The sequence below is a fragment of the Mauremys mutica genome, chromosome 16, assembly GCF_020497125.1.
Source record: "Mauremys mutica isolate MM-2020 ecotype Southern chromosome 16, ASM2049712v1, whole genome shotgun sequence".
Lineage (NCBI taxonomy): Eukaryota > Metazoa > Chordata > Testudines > Geoemydidae > Mauremys > Mauremys mutica.
This window is the reverse complement of record NC_059087.1, coordinates 14,977,059-14,991,245: the sequence shown is the minus strand read 5'-3', so window position 1 is coordinate 14,991,245 and position 14,187 is coordinate 14,977,059. Positions and strand designations below refer to the sequence as shown.

At 47.6% G+C, this 14,187-nt stretch overlaps 1 long non-coding RNA gene across 1 annotated transcript in view; it reads left to right on the top strand.

The window, feature by feature from the left end:
* The window catches only part of LOC123350732, a 43,215-nt gene extending 29,254 nt beyond the window's left edge, over nucleotides 1-13,961 (top strand). The window contains exons 2-3 of the long non-coding RNA XR_006573808.1: nucleotides 11,800-11,968; nucleotides 12,764-13,961. This is a non-coding gene — a long non-coding RNA (uncharacterized LOC123350732). The remainder of the gene's footprint in view (nucleotides 1-11,799; nucleotides 11,969-12,763) is intronic.
* The last annotated feature ends 226 nt before the right edge of the window (nucleotides 13,962-14,187 follow it).

The window sequence follows — 14,187 nt, the reverse complement described above, 5'->3', positions numbered from 1 at the left end:
GAGCTGAGTCTTTAATCTTTAAAATCTATTTTACATGATTAAAAGGATCCTGCCTGGAGAAAAGCAACTCTGGCTATTTATATCTCCATTCTTTCCCCCACCCCCCCTTTTTATTTATTTTTTGCTTCCAGAAAATACTGCAGTCTTTGTACATCTGAAAGACCACGGCTAGCTGCCATTAATTTTAATGCTAAATCCTCATCAGCATTTCAAAACATTATGAAAACCTCTAAGCAACTGTCTTCTGCTAGCTTGAAAATATTGCAGGCAGCAATCTAAATAATGTTATAAGTGCCACAGTAAGTATAAGAGCACATGCTGGAAAGAAAAGAAGAAAAATAAAAGGCCTCAGACCATCGGGAATGTGTCAGTTCTAGAGAGTAGTCATAAATGGATTGCAGGATTCCATAGGTGGTGCGTCTGATTGAGCTGCACCTCACTTACACAGAATGTACCAAATTGTAAATGCTGCTGTTTGCAGAAGCCATCAATTCCGTGAACAAGTGCATACACAACTTACATTTATTCAGTGTCATTTAGGCAAGCAGAGGTAATCAAATGCAGTGGGATTCGGCCAGGGCACTGATATTAATATTCTCTTAAGCTGTGCTTTCAAAGAGGATGGATGCCAGTCAAACTGAAATCAGTGTACATTCATCAAGCAAATTTATGACCTGGATTCAAGAGAGCATTCCTGAGTCAGGAAAGCATCAGATCCATGCTTAACTTTAAATACATGTTTAGGACTTGAGCACATGCTTAATGTTAAGCATTGTGCTTAAGTGATTTCCTAAATAGGGATGTGCTTCAGCAGGTGATTGTAAGGGAGTGGACTCACCCCTGCGGTGCCTCCTGCTGGTCATCCATGGGAATTAGCTCTTCCAGCATCCTGGAGCGCCTCATGCAGGCCAGTGATCCGCCTTACCGCTGGCCCCCATGTCCCTCCCAGGACCCCAGTGCCCCTTTCTCTGGGTGGCTGGGCAGTACCCCCACACTCTGGGTCTCCCCAGCCAGGGGAACCCCTACCCACTAACCCCACCTCGCCTCAGTGTAAGGCTGCCAGTCACCATCAAGCCCCACTCCCTGGGGCAGTATATGCCACTCATCACAGGCAAGGTTGGGTTGGACCTGCTGCCTCTCTCTCTAGCTGGGCTGCCCCTCTGCAGCCCCGGTACTGGTCTTAGGCCCTCAGCTAGGCCCACAGCCTGGGGATTTCCTAAGCCAGAGCTCCCCAGCTCCTCTAGCCTTCCCCCAGCCCTGCTCCACTCCCAGTACCCTGCTCGGCTCCCTAGCAGCCAGGGCCTTCTCGCTCTACAAGCAGAGAGACGGTCCTGAGCTTCTGGCTGCCCTGGTCTTCTTCCAAGGCCCGGTTAGTCTGTTTGAGGCGTGGCCTCAGCTGCAGCCACTTCCCCCAATCAGCCGGCCTTTGCTCCCTTTCCCAGCCCCAGCCCTCTCTTGAGCCATTTCAAGCCCCGCAGGGCAGGAGCCGGTAACCAGTCCGATACGGTGACCGAGTGCTTTCTTGAACTAGGGACTAAAAATTCCATATGTGTTTAGTTCTTTAAGGCCCACATTCAGCAGCACACGTAAGCACATGCTTAACTTTGGCTTCAATGGGACTTAAGATGTGCTTAAAGTTAAGCAAGTGCTCTACTGAGTCAGGGCCTAACACTGGCTCTATTTTGTGACTGGGATGTTTGTGGAACCTATTCCAACATTATAATTCGAATGTAAAGCCCGTGCCAACTAGGGGTTTGGTGAGAGAAGGTGGAACTGTTTCAATATTGTTTTAAGGATGTGAATTTCATAGGAACTACGGCCCAAATTGTAATCTCGGATATATCCATGTAAAACTGGAATGACTTCATTGCAGTCGTCTGGTCGGCATTTGGCCCCAGTGAGTCGATGTTGTTCAGTGTTTTTATTCAATTGGACAGCTAGAGAAATGTTGCTGTGAACACTTATTTACATTGTGCTAGTGCCCAGAGTGGTCCGTGAGCTGTACAAGCACATAAAGTGGGATTTTTAAAAACTCAGCATTAGACTAACTCTGCTTCCACTGTAGTCAATGGAAGTTGTATCATTTCAATCAGAGAAGAATTTGGCCAAAGCTGAGTGCTCTTTGTAGGTGTAGGCATTTGTATTTGTGCACACAGAGCAGGTTGGAATGTGTTGTTGGTTGTTTTTATTTAAATTTTCCTTGGCAAAATTTTTCATTTTTTGCCATGATTTTCTGATTTATTTAATGACACTGAAATTTTTAATTTCCTTCTCTGCCTCCCTCTACCGCCTCGTACTTTAAAACAGGCAGGAAATTGCAAACCTAAAAAACAATTTAAAAATTCAGAAAAATTCCATGAGAAAATTAAAAAATTGTAATTTCTCTCCAAGTTTTCCATGGAAGATGCTGATCATTTTTCAACCAGCTCCAGACAGCACGTTGCAGGCTAGGAGCAATGGTTCTCTGCACAAGAATATGGGTGCAGAATAACAAGCTCTGTTGCAGCTGGAATTAGCTTTCCCTCCTCCCATTTCCTTTGAAAAAACATATTCAGAAGAAACTGAACCCTGAGCTGAATAACTTTCATCTGCTCCTGAACTTCCTCTCTTTCTGATTAAACATTAGGTTTAAGTATCATCAACACAGTGACCCCTAAAGAATATATCAGAATGCACTTGAGGTCAGAAAAGCATGTCTTTTATTTATTCAAGTATTTGAAAAAAAATAACCACTAGACTTGCAATAAATCACCGCGAGGGTTAGTTGAAGGCTGGAGGTGCGAGCTACATTTTTCATCGCAGCTCCTCGTAGCCAAGGTACGTTGTCAAGGCTATTTAACCTTGGAAAAGCTCTTCCATTGTACAGCTCTCCGTGGTGGTGTCATTAAAGTTGATGGGTATAACTGACCACAAAGGCTAGCAGGGCTCTGGCTCCTACCTGATTTTCCCAAGTGTTTGTGCAGTGTGGTTATCCTGACCACAGAGCGGACTAATCAGCATTATAGCTGACAAATACTGTCATGGCTAAGTGGGAGATGGTGCTTCTGCTAAAACAAGCAGTGAGCCTGGGGGCACATCATGCTCAGAGAGCAGTGTTAGGGATTGATATTAATGCACTCCCCACTCATTAGGGGCCTCATCCAGATCCCACTGAAGTCAAGAGGTGTCTTTCTACTGCCTTCTGTGGGTTTGGATCAGGCCCCAAAGGTGTTTTAGCATTTTTTTTATTTCAGACAGAGGGCTATTCCCATCCAGTGTCCATTATATTAAAAACCATTGTAATTACCACGATGGTAATGAAGTTGACACCAGTATTTAGTGTAAAAAGCATATGCTTGGTCCAGCATAATTCCCCCAGCCATTGCAATAATCTCTTTAGAACTCCCACCGTATCATGAGCTAAAACACTCTCCAATAGCCTTTAACTCCTTCACCCTTTTGCCCCAAACTTACTCCTGAAGGCCTCTGGAATTACAGACCTGGCTTCTTCCCCCACCCTCAAAGGAGAGAGGCCAAACGCAAACCCATGTTAAACTTGGATGTGCCTCCACCACTTCCTCTCCTTCTCCAGGCCACACTTCCTCTCTGCATGCCTCAGCGCCCCCAGCTCCTTCCAGATTGCATGCACTAACTCCTCTGGAGAAGTCCCTGGCAGGGGGTTCATTTGAAACACCACCTTTCATCTTGCCTTCCAGAGGAACGTACATAGGACCGTGCTGATGAGATAGAGGGTCTCCCCCTCCCATTGCAGAAAAATCCCCATATCCGCATTGTCCCCTCGCTTGGCCTATAATAACAGGTACTTTCAACACCCTGGCTAATCTCACCTGCACCTTCTGGGCCCACAGGCATTCCTCCAACAGATGCTCCACCCCTGACCACAGCTGTTGCCTGGGACACACCCAGTCTTGGGTTTTCTGAATCATTAACATATCTCATTGCTGCAGGTCTTGTAACACTGCCATCTTCCACACCTATGTCCTCAGTGCTCTGATACTATTCACATTCAGTGTCCTCACCATTAGAGCATCCAGCTCCCCTGTATGCCCAATGGGTCATGGGATTCTCCCGCACAATCTGAAGATGCCACCAGCAGTGCTCAAAAAAGGATGTTTGATAGGCCTCCCCTTAGAATCAGGCTTTCCTCTGCTCCATGTCCACATTCACATCTCTCCTGCATGCTGCCATCAAACCAAGCTCTGTATAAGTAACATCCACCTTCACTACCAGCCCCATACAAGGCTTTCTCCTAGTGGCTGCTCGCTGCACCCCAGGCCTGTGCTGTTCCTCTGGCACTGCAAACTCACTGAGTAACCGGGAGGGAGTTAATGAGGCAGGGAAGCACCTGGGCATGATGAAAGGAAGATATTCGCAGGGGGGTGGAGTGGCCAGGCTCGAGAACAGAGGCTCCTGGGAAGGGGAACAAGTCCCAGAGTGCCGGAAGAGACAGCACCTAAGGAGAGGCTGTTCTGAGGAAAGGTTGTTGCAATTTGATCTCTGTGGGGACCTTGATCCAAGAGGAGAGACCTTTCTCCGGCAGATGACAAGAGGCCCTGGCTCCAGAAGAGGTTTCTGGGTCAAGAGGGCCTTGCTGGTCAGCGACCTGGACAAGAGTGGGATTAATGGACTAGCCTAGGGTGACCAGACAGCAAATGTGAAAAATCGGGACGGGGGTGGGGGGTAATAGGAGCCTATATAAGAAAAAGACCCAAAAATCGGGACCATCCCTATAAAAGCTGGTTATCCTAACTCAGCCCCTTCCCCCTCCAGCTAGAGATGCACTGGTGGAGACCTACCAGCCTAAGGTTCCACCCGTGGGTTAAATAAACTGGGGCCCCCAAAGGGGCACTGTTCAATACACATACATCTCATTGGACTTATTGAAGCCCACTAGCTGTTTGTTGTAACACCTCCTAGTTTGACCGTAGCCCATGTAACATTAAATGGTTAATGTTTCAGATGGCGGGACGGGGGGAGAAGGGGACCCACCCAGGAGGACACATTAGGGATACATAAACAAGGTAGCTGTGTGATCCTTAGCGAAACAGTATTGTTAGAAAATATTGCCACCGGATATTTGGACAGCATGGGGTACAACTGCAAAACTAACATTTCAGTATAGGAAGATACGTATTCATAACGGATTGCAATTTACCAAAATACACAGAGGGCCTCAGCTTTGTCAGTGCACATTTGCTCTGTTAGAAATACATCTCCCTGAAAGCCAGATGTCAAAACTAGCAGTAGAACTTCTGCAATGCAGGGAGAGAGGCTGACATCTTAGAGCTGGTAGTCCAGTGGTGTTCATGGCATCAGAGAGCCTTTGTGTTATTAAGTACAGGGGAATCACATTAGCTGTTTGTTTTTGATTATGAATGGTGTGAAATCAGTACATTGTGGTTTGGGGCAACAATTTGCAATCAGTGTGGAGGTGAGATCTTGGATTCTTCCCCCTTTCTTTCTCCTTGTGCTTCACTTCCATCGTTTGGTTGGGTTCCCATCCTAACATATTCCCTAAGGAGTAGATTGTGTCTTAAAAAGGACATTCATAAGTAGTGAATGGTGTGGAGCTCCAGCAAGGGGAGATAAGAGAGGGAATGTGGGGAGGGAACAGTGCCTCTCTGAGCATCCTGCTGCGCCAGAGGAGTGCATTGGCTGCAGCATCCTGTAAGAATATGGAGCTTGCTTCCCCTGGGTCAGTAGAAATAGGAATGTGGCTATGGGCCCACTTCATTCCTGTCCCCTTTGGGGTGATGATGTCATCTGTGGCGCGCAGGGACTGTAATTGTCTTTGGCCCTCGTGTGGGGCACCTGGAGGGGGTCCCTTGTAAAGGGGTTCCCTCCTCTTTAAATGCTCAAGGGCCATTGCTAAATCCCAGCCCAAAGCCTGCAGAAACCAAGACACTCAAGACAGACTCTAGAGTTCCATGGAAATCTCTGCAGAATACTATTGAGTCTCCTACTCCAGCATATGTCCTTCATGCTACCCATGAGGTGGCTCATATCTCTGGGTGATTGCAGGATGATACTAGGGACCGGGGAAGTCGCTAGTAGTCTAAGACTATGGTTTATTTTATTTACTTACAGGCCTTTCTATGGCTCTCCTCACTAACAGCTGAGCATACACCAAGACATTTAGTCTTGCACTGCCTCCAGGAGCTAGGGAAGTGATATCCCTATTTTAGAGTTGAGGAAACAGGCACAAAAGGATTAGGTGACTTGCCCCAGGAACATCTGTGGCAGAGCTGGGAATGGATTTCATTGATCGTCCGGAATTTCATTCTAGACCCTTGAACACAAGGCCCTACATGCTCCTGTGGAGCACCTGAAAGCTAGATAGCTAGATATGGCTGTTGACCTCAAAGCATTGAGGGGCCTTGCTGACACCACACAAATTTTCCTAAAGTTTGCTACTGTTGATGCAGTCCCACCATTGGCAGCAACAGCTGGATTGATGGTGTAGAAATGAGGTCTTTGAGACCTACCTACCCTGAGCAGACTTAGATGATGACATGGTAGTTACAAGGCCTGGGGCTGTTCTACTCTAAAGCTCCCACAGGTTCATGGCAGTAGCTAAGGTGGGAAAAGGACTGGTGTAGACACCTTCTCAAGGCCTGGATTCAGAAATCCAGTATGGCCTAGTGGATAGAGCTCTGGACTGGAACTCAGTTCTATCCCCCGCTCTGGCCTGGTGGGTGGCCTTGGACAAGTCACGTCTCTGCTCTGTGCCTCAGTCCCCCACCCCCTGCCCTCCGTAGACTGGGGATAATGATAGTGGCCTTCTTTGAAGTGTTTTGAGCTCTATGGATGAAAAGCACCATAGAAGAGCTAGGTCTTATTATGTTAATCCTCAGCAAAGCACGTAAACTTGCTTAAATTTAGGCAGGTTCTTAAGTACTTAGATTTTAAGCTCTTGGGTCAGGGACCATCTTCTTGTTCCAGGTTTGTAGCATGGAGTCCTGGGCCATGACTAGGCCTCCTAAGGTGCTAGAGTAATTCAAATAAGCACTTTCCTGGGTAAGGAGAGACTTCACGTGTATCAATGGTTTGCTGAGCTGGAGCGCAAGAAAGGAAGGAATCCTTAGGTGAGCCACAATGTATAAATATCTCTGGCATGAGCGTAACTAAGGCTGCCATGCTGTCACCCAGCAGAGTCAGCAATAAGAAGGCTTTCTGAATTAGAGAAAATCTTGGCTATACTTAAAATGTGGCTGTGATAGCAAAACGTACAAAATGTTCTTTGAAAAAGCAGCTGTGGCTATTTTATCTTTCTCTGAAAAGATAAGTAATTGTAGGAATGTTATAATCTTTTTTTTTTTTTTTTTAAATCAGGTCTAAACAGCAGTTTCCTTTCCGGCACAGGAGGTATTTAAACATCCGTACCTTGAACTGGTTAAAAAGAACTGTACTGATAATGCAATTTTGTAGCTTAAGATTTACATTGAACTGAACAATAAATCATAATGAAACTGATTGAAGGCATGAGTTATGATGGGAACAATTCTGCAAACCAGTAAGTCCAAGTTGGTATTTTGGTATCAAAAAGGGAAGTTGGCATTTGTATGAAGCGTATAATTATTGGGGCCAGAAAGGTCTAGTTGTTAAATCTAGGGTGGCTGTTGTTTTTTTACATGAGAAGTAATCTGACTGTCTAATGTTGTGTTGCCTTGTTTTACTGGAGGAAGTCCTGGGGGTGCCAGATATGTAATGTGATCTCTCAAACTTTAAGGGAAGGACTTGGGAGGTTGGATCTTTAACAAAGAAACCCTTTCTCCTTAACAAAAAACCCCCAAAGAACGAGGGTAACTTCCCTCCCACACACTTTGTATGTCACTTCAAGAAAACAAAAATCCTCGAACCACCTCACATCCTAGTGGACACATGCCTGTTTACGGGCCCGATCATGAGAGATGCAGAGGACCTGCCTCTCCCACTGAAGTCAATGGGAGGTGCAGGTGTGCAGCAGTTCTTAGGATCAAGCCCTTTACAGAGTAACTCGCTGTAATCATCTTTCACTCTGAGTCCAATACTGTTTTACAATCAAGGTTAACTATGAGACGCTGACTGTTTAAGTGCTAATGAGTCTAACGGGCCGTGTGCCAATCTCATTTTTGCAGGCTGTTGTGTGAGAAGATCTAGCAGTCACCTAGCTAGGCTGATTTTGGATTGTTATGTTTAATTCCATTCTGCACCATGCAAACACAAAGGCCTGGTCTACACTACGGGGGGGGGGGGGGGGGTGTCGAACTAAGGTACGCGACTTCAGCTACGCGAATAGCGTAGCTGAAATCGAACTACCTTAGTTCGACTGACTTACCCGTCCAGACGCCGCGGGGTCGAACTCCGCGGCTCCAAGGTCGACTCTGCCACCGCCGTTCGCAGTGGTGGAGTTCCGGAGTCGACCGGAGCACGTGGGGAGTTCGAACTATCGCATCTTGATTAGACGCGATAGTTCGAACTCCGAGAAGTCGAACTCTCCGCGTCGACCCGCGCGGTAAGTATAGACCTACCCAAAGAAAATGACTTTGGTCCACCGTGTGCCTCCAAGTTGCTGGCTGAGTATTGCTAATTTAACCCTTGCTCATTGGTGGCACTCATGTTTGGAGTACTTTCCACACTGCTGCTATTGTAATCAGTGTCTAACTTCCACCGCAGACATGCCAAACTCGTGGGCGGAAAAATGCAGACATTGGGCTTGTTTTTGGCTTAATTGGCTTGCGAGTTGCTTGTTGGTTAGTTTTTGGCTTGTAGCTTGTTGCTTGTAGCTTTTTTTGATTGGCTCCCGGCAAGCAGGGGCAAGGAGCAAGGGAGGGGGGAGAGTCAGGGGTGCACAGTGGGCCCACCACAGTCCCAGACTGCACGCCGGGGGGATCTAGTAACATAGAGTGTCGGGTTCTTAGGGACTGGCTTATTTTGGCCTTGTTCTGAAATGGGATTAGCTTGATTTTTGGCTTGATTTTTGGCTTGATTTTTGGCTTGATTTTTGGCTTGATTTTTGTGAAAGTCGGGGTGCTTATTTACCGCGTGAAAGTTGGCAACTGTGCTCCACCGTGGGGTCTCAACGGGCTAAATCCTCATCTTCACGCAAGTAGTGACAGCCCCCTTGTGTTACGTTTTGTAAACACTAATTTGTGACCTCTCTGTTGGCGCAAGGCTCTGGGCGGCTGGGTGGTGAGCTCCTGGGGCAGTGCAGCTGCAGAGCCCGGCCTCACCCGGTGCTCTGTGCTGCGCAGTGCGTGGCCACCGGTGCTCCAAGTAGCGCGGTAAGGGGGCAGGGAGCAGGGGGCAGAGGGGGTTGGATAGAGGGCAGGGGAGTTCGGGGTGGTGGTCAGGGGTTGGGAGTGTGGATAGGGGTCGGGGTGGTCAAAGGGCGGAGAACAGGGGGGTTGAATGGGGGCAGGAGTCCCAGGGGGGCAGTCAGGAAGGAGTGGGGGTTGGATGGAGCGGCAGGGAGCAGTTAGGGATGGGGGTTCTGGGGGAAGTCAGGGGACAGGGAGCGGGGGGGTGGATAGGGGATGGGGGCCGGGCCATGCCCCCTCCCCCAACCATCCCTCCATACAATTTCCAAAACCCGATACAGCCCTCAGGCCAAAAAGTTTGCCTGCCCCGGTCTAGGTCCTAGTTCTATTAGTTCAATATCCCTATTGATAGAAAAGGAGAGGGGGAAAGAATTCCTTATGTCCTGATTTTTAGCAAATAGAAAGACGTACAGGGAGAACAGAATGACCAGGATATTATTTCTTTGTCTTGCGCTGGTGTCTAGAAGCCCAGTCATGGACCAGGACCCTATTACGCTAGGTGCTGTACAAACCCAGAACAAAAAAGACAGTCCCTGCCCCAAAGAGCTTAAAATCTAATAGCCAGGAAATAATATTAATGTAAACGTAAGTTACATAAATAGGCAGCCCTCTCCTATCGATCCCTCCCCTTCTTAGCTAGCCTTTTCCTAAACTGCCCTTGTTGTTCATATTGGTTCAGCTAAATATATTGTTCCTCTCTCCTTCTTTGTAACATCATGATCCTCATTGCACCATATGTATTTTTATCCCCGCAAACAATAAAAGCCTTTGAAACAAAAGCGGCAATGTCACAGAGACTAATTTAAAACACAAACGTTTGTAAACATGTGTAATGTGAGCCTTCGAAGCCCCAGGCAGCTGAGTGTGGTAGCTGGATTGTACATCCTCATCTGCATTATTTTCAGTTTGATTAAGGATAAAGGGGATCGCTAATGATGTACAAAGGAACACAAACACGCTGTAAAACAAATGGTTATATCACTAAATGAGGCACAACCTGAAGGATGAATAACTTCAGGGATAAAGACTCGGGTCCAGATCCACAATCCAGGCACTGATGTCAGTGGAAGTTAGGAGCCTAAATGTCTTGGGGCCTGAGAGCTGTAAGCTTCTGTCCCATAGAAAACTGTATGGAGGGAGCAGGGGGCTGTGAAAAGATGCCTGAGGAAGAAGGTTCTGTCTAAACAGCAATTTCCTTTCTGGGACAGGAGGTATTTAAACGTCCGCACCTTGAACTGGTTAAAAAGAGCTGTACTGATAATGCAGTTTTGTAGCTTCTGATTTACATAGAACTGACCTGCCATAGAGCAGGCGGTGGATGCCGACCAAAGGCCTGCTCTAAAACCCCCACAGCGATGCTGATGGATGTAGGGTGCTTGCAAAGGCCAGAACTGTAGGGGCAAAGTGCAGGGGCAGGGGAGGCGGGGTCAGAGGGTGGCTGGCCCCAGTAAATGAAGCAGATCCAGCACCCTGGTGCCAGTTTGGCCAATTCAGAGGGTGGGCCAGCACCTGGGGCTGTCAAGGATCAGGGAGAATCTGACAAGGAGGTGGGGAGGACTGGTGAGAGAGGGACCTGGTCGTCAGGAGGACAAAGTCTCTGCAGGCTCTCCTGGGAAAGCAGGAGGAATTATGAGGAAGCCAGTGGAGAGACTAGCTGAGGTTCCTGAGTCAAAGCCAGGACTGCGAGGTTGACAAGGGCTGAGAGGGAGGAGCCAGGGGAGGGGTGAGCCTGGTGACTTTCCTGAGCCACTGCCAGAGAAGGCAGGAGAGGGCTGAGGGCTCAGGCCAGCAGAGGGAGGTGCTTGCTGGCCCTTGGAGCCTGAGAGCTGAAGCTGGAGGGCCAGAGAGGGCTGAGGTCTAGAGTGAGGTCTGGTGAGGGGTGCCTGAGCTTGGGGCACGGTGCTGGGTGCTAAGGTACTTGAGGTACAATCTGGACTAGGGTGCTGAGACTTGTTTTGTTATGGCTTATGTGCAGCGGGCTTTCTTCTGTAACAAAGTAACCCCACAAGGGCTATTTGTACCAAGTTTGAATGTGTGGACTATTTCTGAGAACTCTGAAAGAAGGAAACTGAGGCAAATGTGCTTCAGTCAGGCCTGCTTTATTATGGCGGGCAGTTTTCTCTAAACTAAACCTCTTTAAAACTTCTGACTTGTTCCTCTCCAAAGATGCGATCAGTTGTAGGAGCCCTAGTGCACAAAAGACTCCAAGCAGTTGCCAGAATCTTAGCCACCTTGTCTTCTAGACTTTCTCCCTTTTCTCCTTGGGAGCTTGGTTTCAGGACAGATTTTTAGCACAGCACATATAACATCGCCCAGGGCCCTATGATTTTCCTTGACTTCTTTTACCTGGCCTCTCACCATTGATTCTGTGGGACCTACTGATGATACGCCTTGCCCCCATGACACTGTGCATCGCCACAGAGTGGGTGGGGGAAAGCAGGCCACCTAGACAATTATTCACTGTGCAAGGGGGTTTCACCTTTTTTTGTTTTGTTTGCAGTTGTCTGTTTCAAACTATTCACCACTGCACTGAGCAGTGGAGGGGAGTATATTATCCATGGAAAGAAGAGTGAAGTGCAATTGGGAAAACAGTTGGTATCCTGGGTCAGCAACGGAAAACCCACCAGAGAGGATGGTGACTTGCCTGGGATGAGAAAGAGAAGGATGAGGTGTGTGGAGAACAGCATGGGGGATGGGTGGGAACAGGAGGAATGACTCTGACTGCAGAATATGCTGTCTGAGGAGGAGAGACGGGGAGGAGAGCTGTTTTGCTTTGCACGGTTTATGGGCGTGGACATGGCCCCTAATTGTGCAGATCATGTAACCTGCCTAGAGACCCGGTTGAAAGTCTTGAAGACACAGAGCCCCTCTTGGGTGCCTGGCTCTCCCTGCATTTCTTCATTTACCTGCCTTGCATTGTGGAAGTCCAGGAGGGTCAGGCTGAGGACACAGCTTCCTGCTGATGCCTTCCTTGCTGCTTGCGGAGTTGCCCGGAAGGGGCTGCCAGGTGAAGTCAATGGAATTGTGCCACTTACACCAACTGGAGTCCTAGCCCACAATTCTGATTCAGGAGAACAGACTTAGAGATCAGCTCCCACTGAGTGCCTTGGAGGTGGCACAGGTGTGACTGGTAAATCAGCATCACTCCATTCAAGTCAACGGAGCTACACTGATTTACACCAGCAGAAGATTTGACCCAAAAGGAGGCCTGGCCAGGGCTGGGGATGTGGCCTCCATGGCACTGCTCAGGAATCCTGGGTTGAGATCTGCTCCCGGGCTTGTCTCCAATGTATGGCTGCATAGCCGGCTGGCTGGCCCTCGGTATTTTTAACGTTCAATAATTGTTTTTAAAAGGGTTATAAACACGATCAGGTGTTGCAATGCCCAAAGGATCTCTAACATCTTTGTTTCATTTCCTTGAAAGCCTTTTTGAAACTGAAATGCATTTTTTTTATTCCCTCTAGATAAATTTTCTGTACGATTGGGGAAACCATTTTCTCCTAACTCCACTGAATGCTTCTAACATGGTAGTGCTTAGTACGACTTCTGGCAAATTGATGTTGGCTCTCCGACTAGACAACGTGCCAAGCTGTCCTGGGGGCCTTAATTATCGCAACTTCAGGCCGGTGTTGCCTGCCTACGGCACAATCCCACGGCCTAGAGTGAACCCTGAAAACGCTTAATTAAATGACGTTCCACAATAGATTAATGTATCGGAAACTCAAGATCCAGAAAAAGGATATTGCAGGAGCAGCAGCAGCAGATGCTCTTCCCCTTCAGGATAACATCCTGACAATCTCTTTCAACCTGAGCATCTTCAAAAAGCAGCCGTGTGAGATCAATGTGGGATAGTCGTCTGGCTTTTTGGTTTGTCCGCATAGTGATGCACAGAGACCTTGTTTGGGACCAGATCCTCTGTGATCATGAACTTCATTGTAGCTTTGCTGATTTGCTCCACCTGAGGATCCGTTCCTGATCAGTCACCATTATAACCCTGCAACTCCCAATGCGCTCAATGGGAGCTGAGTGGCTTTCACTAAGGCAGTATTTTCACCTATAATCATGGCTGAATTTTGGCCTGATCTTGAAGTATGCTCACGTGAGTAAGAATTGCGGGGCAGGTCTCCAGCTAGTGTAAATCTGTATCGTTCCATAGGCTTCACATGGAGTTAAGCCAATTTATAGTAACACTGGATCTGGCCCTGTCAGAATAGGAATTTGCAGGGTTGGATCCTTCAACCATCTTTTCCCAAAGTGACCAGTGATTTTGTGTGCCTCAGTTTTTTGGATGCCCAACTTGAGATGTGGGCTCAATTGTCCAATGTGTGAGCACCCAGAGCTCCAGCTGAGTTTCTGCTCAGCACTTCTGAAATTCAGGGCCAACATGTCTCTGAGAAGGTACCAAAAATCAGGGCCCACTTTTGAAAAACTCTAAATCCAACCCCCATCTAGCAGGCAGGTGGCTACAAGGCATTGCACTGTGTGCAATACGCACCATCAAGCTGCATTAGTAACCCCCCGGGGAGCCAAAGTCTAAGTACACTGCAACTACAAAAGATCTGACTAAAATGCTGTACATATGACATTGTACAGACTAGCACTGAAATCTTCACGACGCTGTTCAGAGCAAGGAAATGACAGCGAGTGGGACACATGCAGCACACACAGGGCAAATCTCTTATAAGGGCCAATTTGTAACGGCAGTTATCACTAATATTGTGTTCTATCATATTATTCTTCAATTATTTGCTCCAACAGCTCTCTTGTCTTGGCTTAATAAGCCGGTTCTGTAGAAGCTACCCGGGATTGATTTCCTTTCTGCAAAGCGAAGTGGATCATGGTTGGATTTCGTGACATTTCTGCAAGCTTAGCTTGTTTGTTTCTGGTC